This window comes from Cricetulus griseus (assembly GCF_003668045.3).
Source record: "Cricetulus griseus strain 17A/GY chromosome 1 unlocalized genomic scaffold, alternate assembly CriGri-PICRH-1.0 chr1_0, whole genome shotgun sequence".
NCBI lineage: Eukaryota > Metazoa > Chordata > Mammalia > Rodentia > Cricetidae > Cricetulus > Cricetulus griseus.
Window position 1 is genome coordinate 359,388 of NW_023276806.1, and position 24,893 is coordinate 384,280.

The following is a 24,893-nucleotide window of genomic DNA, read 5'->3' on the forward strand; positions in this document are numbered from 1 at the left end:
AAAACACAAAACAATCCAATTAAAAAGTGGTGTGCAGAACTAAATAGAGAATCCTCAAGAGAGGAATCTAAAATGGCTGAAAGACACTTAAGAAAGTGCTCAACATCTTTAGATATCAGGAAAATGCAACTCAAAACAACTCTAAGATACCATCTTACACCAGCCAGAATGGCTAAAATCAAAAACACCAATGACAGTCTATGCTGGCAAGGATGTGGAGAAAGAGGAATACTCCTCCATTGCTGGTGGGAGTGCAAAATTGTGAGGCCACTTTGGAAATCAGCATGGGGGTTTCTCAGGAAAATGGGAATCAGTCTACCTCAAGATCCAGCAATTCCTCTCTTGAGAATATACCCAAAGGATGTACATTTATACAACAAGGACATCTGTTCAGCTATGTTCATAGCAGCATTAATTGTAATATCCAGAACCTGGAAGCAATCTAGGTTCTCCTCAACTGAAGAATGGATAGAGAGAGAATATGATACATTTACACAATGGAGTATTACTCAGTGGGAAAAATGAAATCTTGAAATTTGTAGGCAAATGGGTGGAACTATAAGAAAACATCCTGAGTGAGGTAACACAATCCCAGAAAGACATGCAGGGTATGAACTCACTCATATATGGATATTAGACATAGAACAAAGGACTACCAGCCTACAATCCATACCACCAGAGAAAGTTGGAAACAAGGAGAACCCAAAGAGAATGAATGGTCCCCTGAAGAAGGAGAGGGGGAGAAGAACCCCTGAGCAAATTGGGAGCACAGGGGGAGAGAGAAGGGAGGTGAGAAGGGGTGAGGAGGAGAAGGGGAGAGGGGAGGAGAACAGGAGAGAATAAGAGGGCTAAGACATTGGAGGAATAGAGGAGGGCAAGAAAGGAGATGCCTTGATAGAGGGAGCCAGTATAGTTTTGGAGAGAGGTCTAGCACAGTAGAAAAGTTAGGTCTTCCACAGGAATGACCCCTACTAAGAATATAGGCAGTGCTGGAGATGCTGCCTCTGATGCCTTTTCCCTATAATGAGATTGATGACTGCGTTGGTTGCCATTCCTAGAGCCTTCATCCAGTAACTGATCAAAGCAGAAACAGGACCCACAACTAAACACTGAGCCATACTCCTGGAATCCAGTTGCAGAGAAAGGAGGGGAGATGAACAAAGGAGCCAAGATCATGCTGGCGAAACCCAGAGAAACAGTTGACCTCATGGTAGTAAGACTACGGAGACCCTAGCCATAAAGCTGGGGAATCAGCATTGGGCCAAACCAAGCCCTCTGAATGTGGGTGCCAGCTAAGAGGCCAGGGCAGTCTATGGGACCTCTAACAGTGGGGCCAGTGTTTATCCCTAGAGCACAAATGGACTTTGGAAGTCTATTCCCTATGGAGGGATACTATTGGAGCCCAGATACAAGAAAGAGGGCCTACGCCCTCCCCCAAATGATGTGATGGACTTTGATGGCCTCCAGTAGAGGGCCCCCCTATCCTTGCAGTGTGGGTGGGGGGGTGGGTTGGGGGATTGATGGGGAGCATGGGAGGATGGGAGGGTGAGGGAATGGGGGATTGATATGTAAATACAAGTGCTTCTAAAATAAAAAATAAATAAAAACAAACAAGTAAAAAACAAAACAAACACCCCCCCCCCCGACCAAATCAGAAATAAAAACGGGAACATTACATCAGACACTGAGGAAATCCAGAGAATCATTACATCATACTTCAAAAACATGTACTCCACAATTTTCTTTATAGGTTCCACATATCAAAATTATATCAAAAGCAGATAAACAATTTAAATAGACCTATAACCCTTAAGGAAATAGAAGCAATCATTAAAAGTCTTCCAACCAAAAAGAGCTCAGGGCCATATGGTTTCAGTGCAGAATTCGATCAGAATTTCAAAGAAGAGCTAAGACCAATATCCCTCAAATTGTTCCACACATTAGAAACAGAAGGAACATTGCCAAATTATCTTTATGAAGCTACAGTTACCCTGATGCCCAAACCATGCAAAATGCAGCAAAGAAAAAGAATTACAGACCAATCTCCCTCATGAATATCAATACAAAAATACTCAATAAAACACTGTCAAACTGAATCCAAGAACACATAAAAATCATTCAATATGATCAATTAAGCTTCACTCCAAAGATGCAAGTATGGCCAACATGTGAAAATGTGTCAATGTAATCTATATAAACTGACAGGAAGAAAAAAAAACACATATGGCCATTAGATGCTATGACAAAATCCAATGCCCCTTTATGATAAAGGTCTTTGGGAGATCAGGAATACGAGGAACATACCTAAACATAATAAAAGCAATATACAGCAAGGTGACAGACAACATCAAAATCAATGGAGAGAAATTCAAAGCAATTCCATGAAAATCAGGAACAAGACAAGGCTGCCCACCCTTTCCATATCTATTCAATATAGTACTCAAAGTTCTAGCTAGAGTAATAAGACAAGAAAAGGAGATCAAAGGTATACAAAGTGGAAAGGACAAAGTCAAACATTTGCTATTTGTAGATGATATGATTGTATACATAAGTGACCCCAAAATTATTTTGGGGAATTCCTAAAACTGATAAAAACCTTCAGTGAGGTGATTAGATATGAGATTAACTAATAAAAAAACCCCATAGTATCACTCCTACATACAAATGATAAATGGGATGAGAAAGAAATCAGGGAAACAATACCCTTTACAATAGCCACAAGTAATATAAAATGTCTTGGTGTAACTATAACCAAACAAGTGAAAGAGTTGTATGAAAACAACTTTAAGCCCTTTGAAGAAAGAAACTGAACAAGATATCAGAAGATGGAAAGATCTCCCATGCTCATGGATTGGTAAGATTAATATTGTAAAAATGGCAATCTCACCAAAAGCATTCTACAGATTCAATGCAATCCCAACACAATTCTTTACAGACCTTAAAAGAACAATACTCAACTTCATATAGAAAAACAAAAACAAAAAAAATCTAGGATATCTAAAACAACCCTGTACAACAAAAGAACCTCTAGAGGTATCACCATCCCCGAGTTCAAGATCTACTATAGAGCTATAAGTAATGAAAACAGCATGGTATTGGCATAAAAACAGACAGGTGGATCAATGGAATCGAATTGAAGACTGTGACATAAATCTATACACCTTTGAACATCTGATTTTTGACAAAGAAGCCAAAATTATACAGTGGAAAAAAGAAAGCATCATCAACAAATGATGCTGGCTCACCTGGATATTGATCCAAGAGGATCAAAGACCTCAACATAAATTCAATTACACTGAACCTGATAGAAGAGAAAGTGGGAAATAGCCTTGAATGCATTGACACAGGAGACAACTTCCTGAACATAACACTAATAGCACAGGCACTGAGATTGACAACTAATAAATGGGACCTCCTGAAACTGAAAATCTTCTGTAAGGCAAAGGACATTGTCAATAGGACAAAATGGTAGCCCAGAGACTGTGAAAAGATTTTCACCAACCCCATACCTGACAGAGGTCTCATTGCCAAAATATATTAAAAACTCAAGAAACTAGACATAAAATGCCAAATAATTCCATTTAAAATGGGGTACAGGTCGAAACAGACCATTCTCAGAGCAAATTCAAATGGCCACTTAAAGAAATATTCAACATCTTTAGCCATCAGGTAAATGCAAACCAAAATGACTCTGAGATTTCATCTTACACCTGTCAGAAAGACTAAGATGAAAAACACAAGTGACAAGTTACTTTGGAGAGGATGTGGGGTAAGGGGAACACACCTCCATTGCTGGCAGGAGTGCAAACTTATACAGCCACTTTGGAAATCAATATGTCAGTTTCTCAGAAAATTGAAAATCAGTCTACTACAAGACCCAGGAACACCACTCTTGGGTGTATACCCAAAAGATGCTCAATCCTCTGGACATATACCACAGGGACACTTGCTCAACTATGTTCATAGCAACTTTATTTGCAATATCCAGAACTTGGAAATAACCTAGATGTCCCTCAACCAAAGAATAGATAAAAAATGTGGTGAATTTACACAATGGGATACTCTGTAGCTGTTAAAAACAAGAACACCATGAAATTTGAAGGCAAATGAATGGAACCATAAAAAAAATTCTTCCTGAATGAGCTAACCCAGACCCAGAAAGACATGCATCATATATACCCCCTTATAAGTAGATATTAGTTTAGAATAAAAAATAATTATGCTACAATCTACAGACCCAGAGAGAGTATGTAAAAAGGATCTCACTGGGAAGGGGAAATAGAAGACATTTTGTGAGTGGACTAAGGGTACATTGGGATAGGAATATGAGTAAGCAAGTTAGGGGGTTGGAGGGAGAGAGTAATGAAAGAGAATCCTAGAAAGGGGGAGGGACATTTTGGGGTTGGGTAAAAATTTTGTGCAAAGGAGTCTCACAGGAATCTACAAAGATGACACCAGCTATGACACTTAGCAATAGCGGATATTGTGGGGGACCAAATATCTCTGTTAAGGAATATTTTAGGTCCCAGTCTCTGGCTGCCATTGGCATCAGGAAGCCCCGGGTCACCATTGTATTGTTAATTAACATTAGGCTGTTATTGTTTACCATAGTCTCAGGGTAATATGCCTCTTATTTGCATCTGTATGTGCCTAAGCATCTGAATAGGCCCTCACCTGGGCAGAGGACAGAGGTATGAGTAACTTGTGAGGACAAAAGGTTAGGAGCTAAGGGGTGAGCAACCAGAGCAGGAGAGAGCAGTGAGGGAACAAAGGGAGAAATGGTTGCCTCATGGTATTAGCAGGATGGTTAAGAGACACCAGAAAAGATGGCTAATAAAGAAATGACTCTAGTTCCACAACATGGAATTGAGAGCTCTGTAAAGATGACAAGATGCCTATGTTTGATCTTTATCGCCCTTGGGTTGCTGGGAGCTTCCAGGTCCACACCCCCCACTCAGGCCAGACCTCATGGCTGTCGTGGGTTAAAGCTGAGACAAGCCAGGCCACGAGACAAAATGGCACCCGAACTTGGGGCCTGAGAACGGGGGAAGAAGCCATGGACATCACGAAGAAACTGGCAAGGCAGAGGCTTAGACACTTCGGAGAGAGAGTTGCCACAGGCGAACCGGTTGGGGAAGAAGCCTGAGATTTGAGTGAAGGTCTCCCTTCGGGGTCTTACAACTTCAGAAGAAATCCCCCCTGTAGAACCACTTTATAACTATACAAGCCATCCCCCAATTGAGAGCAATTACCTATATAGGAGAGGTTGCTGCCTAATCAGGAGTAAGGAACAAACTGATTCTTTTGAACCATGACAACAATAGATCCTTTTTATGAAAATTATTTTTTTATTTTACACCCCTCCTCTCTTCCCAGTCCCCCTGCCTCTGTTCTTATCCCCCAATTAACCCCTCCTCCATTTCTGGTTAAGAAAGGGCAGGTCTCCCATGATTATCAATAAAATATGGCATATCAAGGTACAGTAAGACTAAGCACCTCCCCATATATTAAGTCTGGCCAAGGCAATCCAGTATGAGGAGTGTTGTCCCAAAAGTCAGTAAAAGAGTCAGAGACAGCCCCTCTTCTCACTGTTAGGAGTCCCAAATGAGGACAAAGCTATACAACAGTAACATATATGCAGTGCTTAGATCAGTCCCATGCAGACTCCTGGTTGTTCAATAACTGTCAGCCCCTATGAACCCAGGTTAGTTTATTCTCTTTTCTTGTAGTGTCCTTGATCCCTTTGGCTCCTACAAGCCTTTCTCTTCTTGCATGATTTCCCAAACTCCACCTACTGTTTGACTGTGGATCTACAACTATTTGCATCCTCTCTAGATGAAGTCATTCTGATGATAATTGGGCTAGGCACCAATCTGGTCACAAGAGATGGCCAGTTAAGGCTACATATCCTGTTGTGACCTAGCATGTCTCAGCTTTAGTCCATGAGGTTCTACCTGAGTGGGGGTGTGGACCTGGAAGCTCCCAGCAACCCAAGGGCGATAAAGATCAAACATAGGCATCTTGTCATCTTTAGAGAGCTCTCAGTTCCATGTTGTGGAACAAGAGTCATTTCTTTATTAACCATCTTTTTTGGTGTCTCTTAACCATCCTGCTAATACCATGAGGCAACCATTTCTCTCTTCTCTCTGAAGGAGGCACTTTCCGTGTGGCCACGGCCACCGTAGCCGTCCCTATTCCCGATGTCCAAGGTTTCATCCAGGGTGGCGGGTTTTGGACTAGGTCCTGCCACACGATAATGTATGGAACCTGATCAGGGTGTCCCCCTGTGGCCTGAAAAATAATTCGCTTGACAGCGGAAATAATAGATAGATTAAAAGTTCCCCCCGAAGGCCATTCTACACCGAAACTTGGCCATTCGGAAGAACAAAAAGTCCGCCAAGATCCTTTTCTGACCTCGACAGAAAGATTATGAGCCCGAGTCTTAACGTCCATCCAATGGTCCAGGGTCAGTGTTAGTGGGGTCGTCACAGTCTGTCCCATGTCTACCTCTACTACACACACAATAAAAACAATCACCACGACAGAAAGACAAGAAAGCAAAGCGAGCTGTTGACCTCGAGTCGACCAGTAATTCTGAAAGGAATCAGACGGCCGGGAAATGGCCCTTTGACACAGATCGTCAAGGAGAAAACTTATCTCCTGACCTTTTCCGTGGAGGTCCACCAGGCGTCCCTGGTCTTCCTCCTGTCCTCCCGGGATGTCTCCCAGGGCTAACAAATGGTGGACACCTGGACACGTCTATCCCCATCCACTCCGCTCCTCCTCCTGGAGAGCTGCCTCTAAAGAGCGTTTGCGAAAACAAAACTGCGATCGCACCAGATTTTTGAACAGGCTACAAACAAAGAGTCACAACAGAACAAAAATTCTTACCTCCAAGTGGGTCTAGGACCCCTGGGTGGTCATGCAAATCCTGGACAAGCCCCCAAATGTAAGACCCCCGAAGGGAGACCCTCAATCAAATCTCGGGAATAGCGTGCACCCAGTGAGGCACCGAGACCGGACTTGCTGCAATCACATGAGGAAGTTTATTGAAAAAGGAATTGAATGATATCTCAAGCCAGCATGCTGGGGTCGAGGCTCAGAGGAGTTTGACCCCTACCCAAACTTGTGACAAGCTTATAAAGGCAAAAACCATAAAGGAGGGGGGGACTAGGGAGGAAATAGGGGAAGCCCAAAGTTACACATTTACTCATAAAGGCAAAAACCACAAAGGAGGGGGAGGACTAGGGAGGAAATAGGGGAAGCCCAAAGTTACACATTTACTCATCAGTTAAACTATGTGGACACACCTGGGGCATTTGAACTTTTCACAGAGGTCTTTGGGACATCCTGTGGTTATTCCAGGAGCTGTTTTTTTTTTTTTTTTTTTTTTTTCCATGAGAGTTCCGGGAGCGGCCACCTGCAGGGGACGGGAGCCCCCAAGGTGATGAGCCCATGTTCTTATAAACAGCTAGTAATTTTTACTCTTCAAAGTCACTAGGGGAAAATCTGTTCCCTTGCCTTTACCAGTGTCTAGAGTCTCTCCACCATGTTTTTGTTTGTTTGTTTGTTTGTTTGTTTGTTTGTTTTTTTGGTCATAGTCCTTTCTATAGCTTAAAGTCAGCATCACAAGCATCTTCTCTTCTCTTCTCCTTAGCTCTAATAGGCATTTTAAAACTGCTTTTGTTGGAAAACAACTCCTCACATGGACCCACAGAGTAGCTAAAATAGAATGAAAATCTGATATCTCTACCTTCAGTTTTTCTTTACTTTGTCTGTAAACTTCTGCCTAATTCTGCATGGACACATGAGTAATTCAAGGAATCAAGGAGTGTATACCTACGTAACCTGTATGAAACCCTTTAAAGTGGAAGGCACAGATAGATAAACTTGCATTTACCTTGGATCCAGAACAGAAAAGAGACCATCCTCCAGATGAATGCAGTTATTAATGTGAGCAAGTCTGTGCTCTGAAGCAAGAGGGATTATTTCCTGAGAATCAAGTTGTCTTTTCAGGCATGAATAACTTAGAATTTGCAGAACCAAAACTCAGGCACTGGGCAGCTGGACTATAACTTGATCAGAATTGTATAATTACAAAAACTCCTTGTCCTCCACCCAAAGTCTCCCTCTGTTTAAACCTGAAGCTTATGCCAGAACCTTAAAGATGGACTTAGGGTCATTGAATCTCTGTTTTTCCCAATGTGACCACACTGATTAAATTTATTCTTGTCATTATTATTAATCATTGCTTTTCTCTTTAGTTGGTGTAGTGAAATGGGTTGCTGCACCTAGTGCTTTCCAGAGCCAAAATTTGGGCTCTGGTTATAGCCCTGCTTCCATCTTCATACCTTTTCTCTGACTCTGATCTTCCTGTTCTCCTCTGATAATAAATTGTGTTGATACTAGGTCCTCCCAGATAACCAGGATGATATGCCATCTCAATGGGGAATTTGTTTATATCTAGTCTTTTGTTATATATAACATAATAGCAGCCTTTGGGTCTTAGAACATTGATTTCAATGCCCTTTATTCAATCTTCTGCATGAAATTTACATTTCAGGAAAAATTTCCTTTATAGAATAAAGTTCAGGTTTTTCAATATGACTCAAATAGATTTTTATGAAGTTCTTTCTTGCTAGCCCCATCTCAAACTCTTCTTTAAACACATGGTACAGCATTTCTCATTTCTGTGTTCTCACGCCTGTTTTGTGAAGCCCTGTTGACCATTACAGACAAATCTATGTCCTCATTGCCCCTTGATTAGCAAAATATCAGTCATTCCTCAGTGTCTGTTGTCTGTAGATCAGTTCCAGATTTTTGTGACTGATATCTAAGGGTGCTCAAGTCATTTGTATAAATGGCATAGTCCTTACACACAGTTTGCACAGTCTTTCCATGTTCTTAATCATCTCTGGATTACTTAAAATTTTAATTATATATAAATGCTTTGTGAATAATTGTTATACTGTATTGTTTAATGGCACTGATGAGGAAAATGTTTCTGTATGTTCAGTACAGGCACAATTTCTAAAAATTGGATATCTTTCTATCATCAATCTATCTATCTTCTATTTATTTATCATCTATCTATCTATCTATCTATCTATCTATCTATCTATCTATCTATCTATCATTATCCCAGGTTGACTTCCCAGGTATATGATATGCAGATACAGCTGACTGTGCTCATCTAGGCTATCTTCTTATCTGAGAAATCATGCCCCTCTATTTATTCTTTAAAAAAAATTCTCTGTGAGAGAGAAACAATACAGACACAGAGAAGTACATTGGGCGTGTGCATGCTATGGCATGTGTGTGGAGATCAGAGGACACCTTTGTAGAGGTGTGTTTTTTCATTATGTCATAGGACCCAGAGATTAAACTCAGCTCATCAATTTTATTCAGTAAGTGCTCACTCCTATTGAGCCATCTTTCCAGTCTTCCCTCCATTTTCCATTTATCCTTTAAAGACTGCTGGTCTTTATCATCCCGTGTGAGGACTGTTTACACGTACCTCTGTCTAATTCCAGATGTTCTTTGTGAGCAGGTAGTATATCATTCATTTCCCAAGCCCCAGGAGTTAGCACAATATTTGACAAATAGTAAAGGCTTAAGAAATGTTGAAGGAATAGTAAGATCAGTGGAACCGTTTGTCTTTTGAGAAGAGAAATCTAAGTCATCTTTAGTCTCATGTCGTTATGAAAGTTTTGGGACAAGTGGATCTCTGCAACAGCAGATTAGAGAGTGAGGCAGATATAGGTGACCCATGTGACTTGCTTGCAGGCAGTGAAAATCAACCTGAGACTTCAGGGTAACTAACAGTTGGAATCCTTTTGATGTATTCTTGCTTTGATCTGTGCTGTGTAGCGCTGGTCTAGAATGTCCTAGAATGAAGCAAAACTATCTACTCTTTCTGGTTGCCAACTTGCAGAGAGTGACAGAGAAGCCTTTGGAGAAGGAGTTTTTTTTTATGGTGGAAAGATAAATTTCCCAAAAATAGCTTCTCCGACATGGCTGAGAGGTACAGAAAAAGAAGAGAATGCATAGGATATGAAATACGGAATGGAACATAAAAGCAGGAAATCTTACAGGTATATGTGGAGGGACAGCAGCATGTGCAGAGATTAGGTAAGCCTGAAACACTTGGGAGCTCACAAGAATGAACAGGATGAAACAGGCTAACAATCACATTGCGGGGAAGGACACATATTGCACCCTCCATATCAGTCATTCCTCAGTGTATGGAAATTCCTCCATGTATGGAAATCAAATGGAACTCCAAGTTGTGCAATTATTTGTACAAGCATAAGTTCTGTCATGTTCAAATTAAGTCAAAATTAGTAAATTTATGAGATGTGAACTTAGTTACTTTTGAAATAATTTTTTTAAGAAATGTTGTCAATTTGTGAGTCAGACCCTATGGACCATCTGAGACTACATTGGGTAATTGTAGCAGTGAAGGAATGCCTCCTCCCTCTTGTGAAGATTCTAGACTTTAAATCTGCTGAAAATATCTGGAAACAGACAGATTAGCAGGAGAGAAAAAAACACTAAAATGTATTTACCTGAACAGGGTTTCTGGGGTGGTGAAAATAATCCTATGAGATTCAGAAATTTGCATACTGATAGAGAGAAAAATGAGGACATACAGGCATTTTACAAATCAGTAATGAATTTTAAGGGAGATTAACATGCAGGAAGAACAGACAGTGACCTGACACAAAGTCTCCATAGGTTCTGACTGTGATATTTAATTTTTCAGTCATTTCCTGTGAGATGAGTTTAATCCTCCTTGGTTAATGAAGTTTGATAACAAAACAATTGCATTTCATTTTTGTGAATCTTGTGGTGTTTTACAAAGTATTTATTTTTATTCTTTCAAATATGGATATTCATGTGGATATGTGCATGTGAGTGCCAGTGTCTGCAGAGACCAGAGAGGGCATTGGATCCCCTGGAGCTGGAGTTAACATGTAGTTACGAACCTCCTGGTTAAGTTTTGGGAACTGAATTCACATCATCTGCAAGAGTAGCATGGGCTTTTAAGTACCAAACTATCTCTTTGGCCACAGGATCTGGTGTTTAAGTGATAAAGAAGTTTAAGATAAAATCTTCATCTATCACCAGTTAAGCCCTAGGTATTCTCCCCCCCTCTCTCTTTTTTACTGAGACAGGGTTTCTCTGTGTAGCTTTGGAGCCTGTCCTGGAACTAGCTCTTGTAGACCAGGCTGCTCTCTAACTAGCAGAGATCCACTTGCCTCTGGTTTCCAAGTACTGGCATTATAGGCATGTGCCACTACCACTTGGCTAAACCCTAGGCATTGTAAGTAAAACTCTTAAGTACAACCAAGCAATGTATCATTTACAGATCTCCAATTATATAATGTGAAAACTTCAGGATATATTTGTGTGTGTGAGAAAGACACACACAGACACACAGACACATACACACACATACACACACACACACACACACAGAGAGAGAGAGAGAGAGAGAGAGAGAGAGAGAGAGAGAGAGAAGAGAGAGAGAGAGAGAGAGAGAGAGAGAGAGAGAGAGAGAGGTTGGAAGCTTTTAATATAAGGAAAATATAATTTAGATGATATACTTATACTCTATAAACAATTTAAGGGACAAGAAGCTAGGGTTGTACCTGAGCATACATTTGATAGGTTTGATTTAAAAATCAAGGACTTTAGAATATAAGAATACATTTAAGGTTATATTGTTCCAGCCTCATATTCTGGTATTTGATGGCATTTATAAGTAGAGTTCAAAGTATGATAGGTTTTTTTGAGGACCTAAATTACATGATTAAGCACACCAGAAGGCTACAAGTTTGATTTTTAAACATTTTTATGACGTTCCAAAGGCCAATGAGACTCTGTTGTTTGAATACTGATTCAGCCTTAGGAGAAAATAAGTAACAGCTGAATTTTTATTGAATGTCCAATGTGTACTGGATATTGAGATACATAATTTAGATATACTTGTCCTAAGCCTCAGAATATTTCCCAAAGGTACCCAGTGATATACATCTTATAATTAGTGGAAGAGCCACAGTATTTTAAGTATTTCGATTAACTCACTAGCAGATAGTAAGGCAGTGTCTCAAACCTAGATTTCACTGTTAAATGAATGCTTTTATTCATAATTCACTCTCCCCAACAATGCATCTGTTTTGAAAGTCTTTATTATTATAGTAAAATTCATGTACATTCACTTTTGAACTACAGAATTTCTTATATCTTTCTTTTTGGAGGTAGTAATGGTGATGGGTAGTTTGAGGCCAGATCCTGATATAAAGCCCTGGCTGGTCTGGATTTCCTATGTAGCCCAAATGACAATGAGCTCATAGCAATCTTTGTGCTGAAGCCTCACAAATACTGTGATTACACCACAGAAATAGGGAAATTTCAAGGGAAAATTTCAATTATGACTATCTCCTTTCTTGTAAACATAGCAATGAAAATGATTCTCATTGTTCACAGTAATACCATATAGAGTCACCACGAAACCCTGAACTTTTGTTCCCTTGTGAAGCACAGGGTTAGCCTGTGAATTTTTGGTTATATAATCTCTCTCAACCAACCAACATATAACACTGCTTTCTGTATGTTTCCATTTAAAGATACCTTACCATTACGCATTGTTGATTAATATTAAACTCAGGGCAATACTAGTGTGAAAAATGAGTGAATATAGTTTAACTGTGTTTGTTCCCATCTTCTGCAGAAGGAATCTTCTCTGGTGATGGCCGAGCAAGACAATAATCTAGGAGTATAGCAGAATGTCATTGGAAATCATTTTATTGCTATGATTTATGTTGATATATATATATATATATATATATATATGTATGTATGTATATATAATTTGCTTTTACTCTGGGCCCCTGGGCTATCAAATCCCAAGTTCTTGATCACTTGATTACCCAAGCAGTGTTGGGTATGGGCTCCCTCTAGTGTAGTGGGCCTTCAGTCAAATCAGATGTTGGTTGGTTGCTACCATAAGCATTGTGTCACCATTGCATTGGCATATTTTGCATGTGGGTCACCATTGTGCCTGACTTAATGTTTACATTTCTTCTTTGGTAATGTATACAGTACCTTGCTGTACCAAGGATGCTCGAACATAGGGGTGAAAGTTCTATGTAGGCACTAGCTTGACTACTCCATGTTCAATGAAATGGGTAGGTGTTGTTTTCAGCCATGGAACTTTGCTGTCAGTTTGTGGAGAGTAACCTATAGTTTTGGCAACAGTATGGGTTGTTTGGGGATTTCTATTGGGCCCCTTTGGTCAACTCAATTAGATGTAACCCAATCCTGGTACTGGAAGCTGCATTTGGTGACAAGAGATGGTCAGTTAGGACTCCATCTCCCCCAGGTTTTTGGTGATTTCACTTAGACCACCTTCATATCTGCATACATTTGAAAAGCTTCTACTATATTAAATTTCCATATCATCTTTCAAATGGTCCTTAATTTTAGCTGTCTCTTGCATATTCCATCTTTCATACCCCTCTCTTCTTTCCCTCTCCATGTGTTCTTCCTGTTCCAGCCCCTGCATCCATCCACAGATATTTATTCTATTTCCCTTTCATAGGGATATCTGTCCCCTTCCCTCCCCTCCCCCCAGTATGCCTAGTCTATGTGACATACAATTCTACAAATTGTAGCTTGGTTATCATTGACTTAGTAGCTAATATCCACATCCAAGTGAATGCATACCATATTTGTCTTTCTGCATGTGGCATGCTTACTTTTATTAATTGTTGATCTTAGTGCCTTTGCTAGCAATGTTCCATTCAGAAAGCCTTTTATTGTGTCAATGACTACAAAGCTATTGGAAACCTGCCACCACAGCCTGATCTGTGGGGCCGCTGAGAGGCATCGGAGCAGTTTCCATATGCTCGAGCCATCCCAGCGCTCTTGGGCATTGGACGTGACACTTCTGAGATGATGAAGACAGATCCAGATAAAGAAAAACCTCTAAAGGTTTACACTACATTTAAAAATATATGTAGGCTTGTGAGAGAAAAAAATAACAGGAGGCAATAGAGTAGCCGGTTGTGGTGTCAGACGCCTGTAGGATTTGCTGAAGGAAGCAGAGGCAGGTGGATTTCCACAGAGAAACCCTGTCTAGGGAAAAAAGAAACAAAAGAAAGTAAAAATAAAGTAGTAAAGAAGCCACATAAAGATGGAAAATACACAGAGAATATGGATATTATATGCCATATTGTTGTCTTTAAATTGTTTGATGCTGAGGAAAAAATTACTGCTGCTAAAATACATTTGATTATAAATGCTGCTTAAACTGGGTGTTGGTGACACACGCCTTTAATCCTAGCACTCGGGAGGCAGAGGCAGTCGGATCTCTGAGTTTGAGGCCAGCCTGGTCTACAAGAGCTAGTTCCAGGACAGCCTCCAAAGCCACAGAGGAACCCTGTCTCAAAAAACAAAACAAAACAAAACAACAACAAAAATAAATGCTGTTAAATTAATCCAACTCATACATTTTAAAAATGCTTTCACTTCAGAATTTAAGTCTAAGGACAGGCTACTTGGAAAAAAAGTTTTTACTTGTATTTCCACAGAAAATCAAAAGCTATGGATTCCTTCCAGACTATTATGGTTTGATCAAGCAAGACCCCATGAAGCTGAGATGATACAGCCTTACAGACTACAAAAACAAGGTCTTGGTCAGGTTTCTATGTTTTATCATGATCCCCATGGTATGAAAATCATCCCCAATCAGCAGGAAGCAGTTTAGAAAGAACAATGCCCATATTCCCAAATATTGTTTATAAATGTTTGTTTTCATTTAAATGGGGTTAGTTATAAATGATAAAGTGCATAGTCAGTCTCTTTTTAAAGAAAGAAAAGGGGAATAAGATATAGGAATGAATACTTTGCATTGGTATAGATTTTCATTTATTGATGGAACTTTAAGGTCAATTTTGTGATATGTATATGTCTCCTCTTGTTTAGGTATTGTGTTTATACAGATCTTTTAGTTATAATAGTCAGAACTCATAATTAGGTTAGTTAGGTTTTCTAGATATACAGAGATATATTTGAGATGGATAGGTATTCTTCAAACCTTTCAAAGACCTACAGAAATATGGCATTTAAATGGTGTAGGGTTTTTCTTGGAAATGAGACACAACTGCTCCTGGCACACCAATTACATCAGAAAGGAGGATGGGCATAGAATATGGAGTTTGCTTTCAACATGGCAAGATTAGCCATTTGGGCAAGAAACTGCTCTTGCCTGGACTGTTTGTTGCTGTATAAACTGGACATACAGGACCCACAAGAAAGGGACTGCTGAACTTACAAAACAAGACAGTACTGAAGGGTTCCTGTTAAATGGAGAAGTGTGCTAGACACACTATGGCCTATAGGCTGAAGATGGATGCCCCAACATTACAGAGGAACTTTGGGTGACTGTCCAAGTAGCGAGATATCTCTGTCAATTCTAGAGTTTATATATTTTCCTTCTGTGGTCTTTGATAGAATTGAAGACAGATAGTTATGGTTAGAGTTTTCTTCAGTTATTATAAAAGATAAGTTATCCTTCTTTTATTTAGACAGAAAAATGGGGAATGTACTGTGCATGTTTATCTTATTGATTGTTAAATAAAATACTGTTTGGCCAATGAGACAGCAAGTTAGACAGGTCTAGGAATCAAAGAGGATTCTGGGAAATGTAGTAGAGAAGTGGTGATCCAGGCAGGAAGTAACATAGAAAGGAGAATCATATTTGAGTGAAGAGAAACAGGAAGTGTCCTTTTTTCCCATTTGCCTCCTACAGTGGCAGGATGTGATCCACCAGCAAGGAGGGATGCCAATAAGGCGTCCAATAAGATAAGTCTTATAACATATATAGATTTATGATAATTAAGACTGAGCTAGCAGATGAGAAGTCCTAGTCATTGGCCAAGCAGCTTTGAACCTAATACAAGTTTCTGTGTATTCATTTAGGCCTAACTTGGGCGGGCAGCTGGTGTAAAGCTCACATGTGGTGGTGGGGCTCAGGCAGCTTTTGGCAGAAAGATTTATCGTAACACCCACTTTATCTTTTATCAGGTTAAATGTATCTGGTTTTATGTTGAGATCTTTGATTCACTTGTAATTGAGGGTGACAATTATGGTTCTATTTCGATTCTTCTACATATAGCTATTCAGTTTGACCTGTGTTCTTTCATGAAGATGCTGTCTTTTTTTTTTTTTTTTTGACAGTGTCTATTTATGGCTTATTGATAAAAAAATCAGGTGTCCATATATGTTTGGATTTATGTATGGGTCTTTAATTTGATTCTATTGACCATAATGTCCATTTCTGTGTCTATATCATGCCAATATCATGTGTTATAAGTGGGGAAATAATTTCAACTATGATGGACAAAGATATGCGGTATTTTTAGGGGTACACACAGGAGATCTAATAAACAGTACTGGTGATTTCTCAGATAAGGAGAAAGAAAGTAGTCTGATGTGTAGCATAGGAAGGATTGGACAATATTGCTATGAAGAAGACACAGCAACATCGTATATACTAACAAAACTAATTATCTGATTTAGAACTCTTTGGAAACAAGAGGCAAACGATAATTGTCAATTTTTCTTTCCATTATCTTATAGAAAGTACATATTTGTCACATATTTTCTAACTCAGCCTGTACTGTTCATGATTATGCATAAGGCATAAAACAGGTTGTAGTTTATTTAGTATGGAGGCCAAGACTTTGTCTTACATTTACCAGTTCAGCTATACTTAGATTTGCTTTTCAGGTAGCATTCCAGATTACCCACTCATGACATATAAGGGGGATATGTAGGGAGCCGGTTCCTGCATTATCCAAGTCTTCCACCTTTATAGTCACTATATTCCAGATCCAAATGGCGAGGAGACACCCTATTCAACAAGAGACCCCCTGACCATCAAAAGCCCAGCTCCAAACTGGGGTGGAGATTCCCCACTCTACAGAGACCACACAGACTTGGAGAAATCCAAGTAGATTGCCCACCTGCCAAACTCCCCATTCTCTCAACATCTTAGCCTCCTCCCAACCCTATACCCAGCCCCATGCCATGCTACTTTTTGTTCCCTAGCCTTCAACTGAAGCAGGCATTCACTGCCCTACCAGAGACCAAACAGAGAGGGAGAAGTCCAGACAGACTGATTGAATGCCCAATTCCCCCACCTTTTCACTATCTTACACCCTCCCCCCACCATACCCTGTCCTTTGCCCTCTTGGTTGCCTTGTTATAGCCTCTAACTATGGTGGATACTCCCTGTTCTGCCAAAGACCACACAGACTGGGGGAAGTACATTTCTATGGTGCCCACCTAGTTGCCTTTTCTCAGACTCCAGCTATGGTAGAGAATCCTGCTTTACCAGAGACCACGCAGACTTCAAGAAGCCTGGGACACACAGAACAGAAGACCAGAGAGGAAAAAGAAACCAAGAAATAAAAAAAGCTTATCCAACAAAGACAAATTCAGAAATTGGTACCTAGACCTACAATTACTCAAACTCAGATGCCTAGAAGACATTAATAAAACACAGTCAACTATAGCCAAGGTACTATGTCACCACCAGAACACAGTTATTTTACTAGAATAACTCCTAAACATTCCAACACAAGTACAAGAAAAAGACCTTAAAACCGACTTTATGAAGATGATTGAGGTCCTTAAAGAGAAAACGATAAATACCTTAAAGAAAGCCAATAAAAAACAAACATTTGAAGGAAAAAAGTAGAACTATTCAAAACCTGAAAATGAAAATAGAAGCAATAAAGAAAACATAAATGGAGGAAATTCTGAAAATGAAAAATTAGGTAAGTGAAATAGAACCACAGATGCAAGCACCACCAACAGAACACAACAGATGGAATAAAGAATCTTAGGTGTTGAAGATACTATAGAATAAGTAGATACATCTGTCAAAGAAAATGGTAAATCTAAAAAGTTCCTGGCACAAAACATCCAGGAAATCTGGGACACTATGAAATGATCAAACTTAATAGGAATAGAAGAAGGACAAGATAACCATGTGACACACTTAATAGAAACTGAGACAGATATTGGGGTTAAAGCTGAAGATCAGAGAATCAAAGCCGCCCACCAGAGAGTTCTCACTTCTACTACCGAATGAGAGTGCTCATTCTCCACCAAACCTCATACTCCCTTCCCTCATGTCTCCTCCTGATTATATTCTTCTCTAGTGCTTGGATTAAAGGCATGGGAACCAAAGTGCTGAGATCAACTTTGTGTGAGTTCTGGTTCTCTTTTAGACTGGATCAATTTCATGTAGTCCAGGATGGCCTTGAACGAACTAACTGAGATCTGTCTGCCTCTGTCTCCTGAGTGCTGGGATTAAAGGTGTGTACCACTACTGTCTGGCCTCTATGGCTAACTAGTGTGGCTGCTGGGATTAAAGGTATGTACCACCACAGCATGGCATCTATAGCTGTGGCTATCTTTTCACTCTGATCTTCAGGCAAGCTTTATTTTTTAGATCATAAACAAAATACCACCCCATTCCCAGCTCAAAGGCACAGAAAATATTTTCAACAAAATCGTAGAAGAAAAATTTTCTATGAGAAAGGAGGAGAAGCCTGGAATGGTAGAAGAAGCTTATAAAAACAGGAAATAGATGGGAGCAGAAAAGAAAATCCCCTTACCATATAACATTCAAAGCACTAAACATATAGAACAAGTAAAGAATGCTAAAAGATGTAAGGGAATAAGAACAAGTAACATATAAAGGCAGATACATTAGGATCTCATCCAACTTCTCAATGGAGATCTAAGAACCAGAGGGGCCTGGACAAATTTCCTGCATACTCTAAGAAACCACCAATTCCAGCCCAGACTAATATGCCTAGTAAAATTTTCAGTCATCATAGAAGGAGAAAACAAGATATTCCATGACAAATTCAAATTTAAACAATATATCTCGACAAATCCAGCCCTACAGGTACTATTAAGAAAGCTCCAACCCAGGGAAGTTAATTATACCCATGAAACACAGGTAATAAATAATCTCACATGACCAAAACCAATATAAGGGACACACACACACACACAAACACACACACACACACACACACACACACACACACACACACACACACACACACACACTCACTCACTCTATGACCACCACCAAAATAACAGGAATTAAAAAAAAAAAACATTGGTCATTAAAACCTCTTAATACTAATGGACTCATTTATCCCAGAAGAATGACATAGACTAAGAGAATGAATGCAAAAACAGAATCCATCCTTCTGCTGCATAAAAGAAACTCATCACAACATAAAAGATAGACATTACATCAGAGTTAAGGGTTGGAAAAAGATTTTTGAAGCAAATGGACCCAAGAAGCAAGTTGGTGTGGGAATTCTAATATCTAAATTTCCAACCATAATTAATCAGAAGAGATTGGAAAGGACACTTCATACTCACCAGAGGGAAAATCTACTAATTTGAGGTCTCAATTCTGAACATCAATGCTCCAAATGCAAGGACAGTCATGTTTACAAAAGAACCATTTGTAGCAGTACTTTTCCATCAGGATCACTAGCCCACAAATAACAACATGGAGACTTATTATTCATTATGAAAGTTTGGCCTTACCTTAGGCCAAACTACAAAACATTTAAAAAGTATTTATTTATTTTGTATTGGTACTTTGCTTGCATGTATGTCTGTGTGAAGGTGTCAGATCTTGGAGGTAGAGACAGTTGTTAGCTGCTAAGTGTGTACTGGGTATTAAACCTGAGTCTTCTGGAAAAGCAGTCAGTGCTCTTAACCACTGATCAATCTCTCCAGCTCCCTCAATGAATTATTCTTCATTAATAAAAATTCTGGAGGTAGATATTTCAGTAAGAACAAGAGTAATCTGAGCAGTGGTGGTGAAGTGACCAGTGACCTCCATTGTTTGATTCCTTGATCCAAAAATGTCTGAGACTCTCTTGAAGCCCTGTTCTAATACTTACTATGTTTCTCTATCTTCCCTTGGTCCTCCAAAACATCTATGGCTAATCTAGAAAACTAACTTTCCTAAAAGTTTGACTATTTTAGATGACTATTAATTTGTATTTTTTTAAATTTAAAAACAATCTTATTTTCCATACCATTCCTAGTTCCCTCTCCCTCCTGTCCTCCCATTCCCTTCACCAACCCCTCAACTCACCCCCTTTCTCTTCCCAGGGAGGGTGAGGCCTCCCATGGGGATCTTTAAAGTCTGACACATCATTTGGGGCAGTGCCTAGGATCTTCCCCATGTATTTAGGCTGAGGGCCTATCCCTCCATAGGGAATGGGCTCCCAAAGCCCATTCATGCACTAGGGATTAATACTGGTTCCACTGCCAGAGGTTCTATAGACTTCCCTGGCTCCCCATGTTCAAGGTGCCTGGTTCGGTCCTATGCTGATTCCCCAGCTGTCAGACTGGGGTCCGTGTGCTCCCACTTGCTAAGGTCAGCTGTTTTGTGGGTTTCCTCAGCATGGTCTTGACCCCTTTGCTCATCACTCCTCTCCCTCTCTATAACTGGTGGCAATTACTTCTAGGATTAAAACTATAAGAAGTAATCAGACATCATTTGATCTGATGGAACTTATGCGTTTCTATGTTTGTTTTTTAAGAGTGTTGCAGACATTATCTTTTTAAAGCATATATTTAATATAACTCTACTTTATTCCTGGAAGTTTGTCTTTGATTCTTAGATTCAGAAAAAGCAAATGTAAATAAAAGGGAATTTCTATCTGCAACTAAGTTTAAATTCTACAGGTTAACCTGTGCCCATGAAATCCATTCATGCTGTAACTGTGCTAAACTCTAATTGCACACAAGATCTTATCTGCTTTCTGACTCTAGGATACTGTTTTGAAAAACATCCATTCTTAAGAGGCATCTAGATTGCTTCCAGGTTCTGGCTATTACAAATAATGCTGCTATGAACATTATTGAACAGATGTCCTTGTGATATGAATGTGCTTCTTTTGGGTATATGTCTTAAAGTGGAATTGTTGGATCTTGAGGTAGACTGATTCTCATTTTCCTGATAAACCATCATACTGATTTTCAAAGTGGCTGTAAAATTTGCACTCCCACCAGCAATGGAGGAGTGTTCCCCTATCTCCATATCCTCTCCAGCATAAGCTGTTATTGTTTTTTATTTTAGCCATTATGACAGGTGTAAAATGGTGTCTTAGAGTTGTTTTGATTAGCATTTCCCTGATGGCTAAGGATGTTGAGCAATTTCATAAGGGTCTTTCAACCATTTTAGATTCCTCTATTAAGAATTCTTTATTTAGTTCTGTACCCCACTTTTTAATTGGATTATTTCATAGTTTGGTGACTAGCTTTTTGAGTTCTTTGTATATTTTGGAGATCAGCCCTCTGTCAGATGTGGGCTTGGTGGAGATCTTCTCCCATTTTGTGGGCTGCTGTTTTGTCTTATTGTGTCCTTATAGAAGCTACTCAGTTTCAGGAGGTCCTATTTATTATTTGTCGATATCAGTGTGTGTGCTACTGGTGTTATGTTCAGGAAGTAGTCTCCTATACCAATTCGTTCAAGGATACTTCCCACTTTCTTTTCTAAGAGGTTCTGTATGGTTGAATTTATGTTGAGGTCTTGATCCATTTGGACTTAAGTTTTGTACATGGGGATAGATAATTGGGTGAAGAATAAAGGAGAGCAAGAAAAGAGATACCATAATATAGGGAGCCATTATAGGTTTAAAGAGAAATCTGGCACTAGGGAAATGTCCAGGGATTCACAAGGATGACCCCAACTAAGAATCTAAACAATAATGGAGAGGCTACTTTAAATGCCCTTCCCCTATAATGAGATTGATGACTACCTTTAATGCCACCCTAGAGCCTTTATCCTGTAGCTGAAAGAAGTAGAAGCAGAGATTTACAGACAAGCACTGAGCCAAACTCCTGTAACCCAGTTGTAGAGAGGGAGGAGTGATGAGCAAAGGGGTCAAGACCACATTGAAGAAACCCACAGAACCAGTTGACCTGAGCACACTGGACCCCAGTCTGACAGCTAGGGAACCAGCATAGGTCCAAACCAGGCCCCATGAATGTGGGTGTCAGTTGGGGCATCTGGTAGAGGATCAGTATTTACCCATAGTACAGGAATGTACTTTGGAGCCCATTCCTTATGAAGGGATACTCTCTCAGCCTAAATACATGGGCCTACCCCAAATGATGTGTCAGATTTTGATGATTCCTCATGGGAGGCCTCACCCTCCCTGGGGAGAGGAAGGTGGGTGGGATGGGTGATTGGTGGGAGACATGGGGAATGGGAGGGAGAGGGAACTGGGACTAGTATATAAAATGAGATTGTTTAAATTTAAATAAAAAAGGTCAAAACATGAGAAAAAGTTCATTATAAGATCTAACCAAAAAAGAAAAAAGAAGAGAAAATATCTATTTTTTCCTTTCTTTGTCATATTTTTCTGATCTACCAGATCAAAAATATCCAATCAGAATACATAATCAGAATCTTAATGCCATCACTTAAAAAGTTGAATAGTAACAATTATTCATAATTTTCTTTTGATTCATGTTAACCCAAAGTAACTGAATAGCTATAGTTGGATATCTTCTAATGTTGTAATTCTATTAATAATAGCTAATAATTTAAAGTGCTTATTCTATGTTACTATAAAACACTTTAATAATAGTCCTAAGAGAGGCTCTATCATAATCTTAATTAATCCAAGGAGACTAGGGCTTGAGGAAGTCAGTAACTTGTCTGAGATTATTAGCTAGTAAGTAACATCATACTTTCAATATGGAAAAGTTTTAGCATGCAAATAATTTCTATTTCATCTAATTAATTTGTAGGCATGTTTTCTGAGCTGAAGTTATATTTATCATTTTTTGTCCAAATAAATGATGGAATGTAGTAATGTTAAAGGGGACATTATCACTATTCATATCAATAGTATAAAATCACACTGATAAATTAGAATAGTCGTTAAACATCAAGAGCCTATTGCCTGCATTATATCTACTTTTAAACATTCATTGAAAAAGAAAACAGAAAAAAATGCTTCCCGCTATACCAAGTCAGTCAAACAATCTCTGAAGAATGTATGTTAAGTGGCATTGACACTGGGCATTTCTTATAGTCAAAGTATTGTTAGTGGTCCATCATCCCAACATTCAAATTTCTGTAAAAGAAAATGTTTAGGATACTGATTCTAAAAATTAGCTAAATACTGTAATGACTTGAGTTTAAAAATTTTCAATGCTACTCTTCCTTCCTGATCTGCTGGCCTGACCCCTACTGAGCCTGACCCCAATCAAGGTGAGTGCACCCTCTGCTCTTGCCCAACTCCTGTCCAAAAACCCATTCACCCCAATCTCTCTGTGCCTGTGCCTGCTTGGAGTGGACCCGCCCAGCCAAGGAGGAGCTCCCTGAGTCTGGAAACACCTCACTCTTCCTTCTACTTCTGCAGGCCTGGCACCTACCGAGCCTGACCCCTACTAAGTGAGAAGACTACCATGAGAGGCAAGACCATCCAAAGCTGCAGACATTGAACTCCTGGCCCCCACACACCAGCTGGTCACAAGAGGAGATAGAGAGACCCCACTTGCTCCCACTGGAAGAGAGATGGGAAGAAGACAGATTAAGAACACACTCAACATCAGAAAGACCAATATGACACCACCAGAGTCTAGGGACTCCACAGCAGCAAGATCTGAAAAGCCCAACACAGAGCATGAAGAAGAGATGGACCTCAAAAATTATCTTGGGAAGATGATAGAGACCTTTAAAGAGGAAACAAGAAAATCCCTTAATGAAATAGAAGAAAAAACAAGCAATAAATTACATGAAAGGGAGGAAAAGACAAACCAAAAAATTCAAGAAATAAACAAATCTCTTAAAGAATCTAAAGCCAAGAAAAAACAACCAAACAAGTGAAGGAAGCACTCGAAACAGTTCAAGGCATGAAAGTTGAAATAGACACTAAAGAAAACACAGAATGAGGCAATGCTGGAAATAGAAAGGCTGGATAAATGATCAGGAACTGAAGATGTGAGTATAACCAATAGAATTCAAAGATGGAAGAGAGAATCTCAGCTGTTGAAGACTTGCTAGAGGATATACATTCATCTACCAAAGAAAATTTCAAGTCCAACAAATCCCTAACACAAAATATCCAGGAAATATGGGACACCGTGAAAAGGCCAAACCTAAGAATAATAGGTATAGAAGAAGGTGAAGAAATACTGCTAAGAGGTACAGAAAACATATTCAACAAAATCATAGAAGAAAACTTCCCCAACCTACAGAAGGTTATGCCTATGAAAGTACAAGAAGCTTACAGAACACCAAATAGACTGGACCACAAAAAGAAGTGCCCCAACCCATGACACATAATAATCAAAACACCAGTTGCCAGGCGTTGGTGGCACACACCTTTAATCCCAGCACTTGGGAGGCAGAGGCAGGCGGATCTCTGTGAGTTCGAGGCCAGCCTAGAGTGAGTTCCAGAACAGCCTCCAACCCAACAAAGACAACTACACTCACAAAACCATACGTAATAGATAATCCAACTTTACCAAACAGAAAAAGAAACAGGAGGGCCAAATCCACACACAATGACATCACCAACAATAAATCCAAAACAAAAAGAACCAACAATCAATGGACATTAATATCCCTCAATGTCAATGGTCTTAACCTGCCCATAAAAAGAAGCAGGTTAATAGAATGGATATGAGGACAGAATCCATCCTTCTGCTGTATACAAGAAACACACCTCAACTTCAAAGACAGATATTACCTCAGAGTAAAGGGTTGGGAAAAGATTTTCCAATTGAATGGGCTCAAGAAACAAGCTGGTGTA

At 39.5% G+C, this 24,893-nt stretch overlaps 1 protein-coding gene across 1 annotated transcript in view; it reads right to left on the minus strand.

Annotated features, from left to right (window-relative positions):
- The window catches only part of Rpe65 (retinoid isomerohydrolase RPE65), a 39,400-nt gene extending 32,313 nt beyond the window's left edge, over positions 1-7,087 (minus strand). The window contains exon 1 of the mRNA XM_027395218.2: positions 6,892-7,087. The gene's annotated coding sequence lies outside the window, so the exon portion shown is untranslated. The remainder of the gene's footprint in view (positions 1-6,891) is intronic.
- Between the last annotated feature and the right edge of the window lie 17,806 nt (positions 7,088-24,893).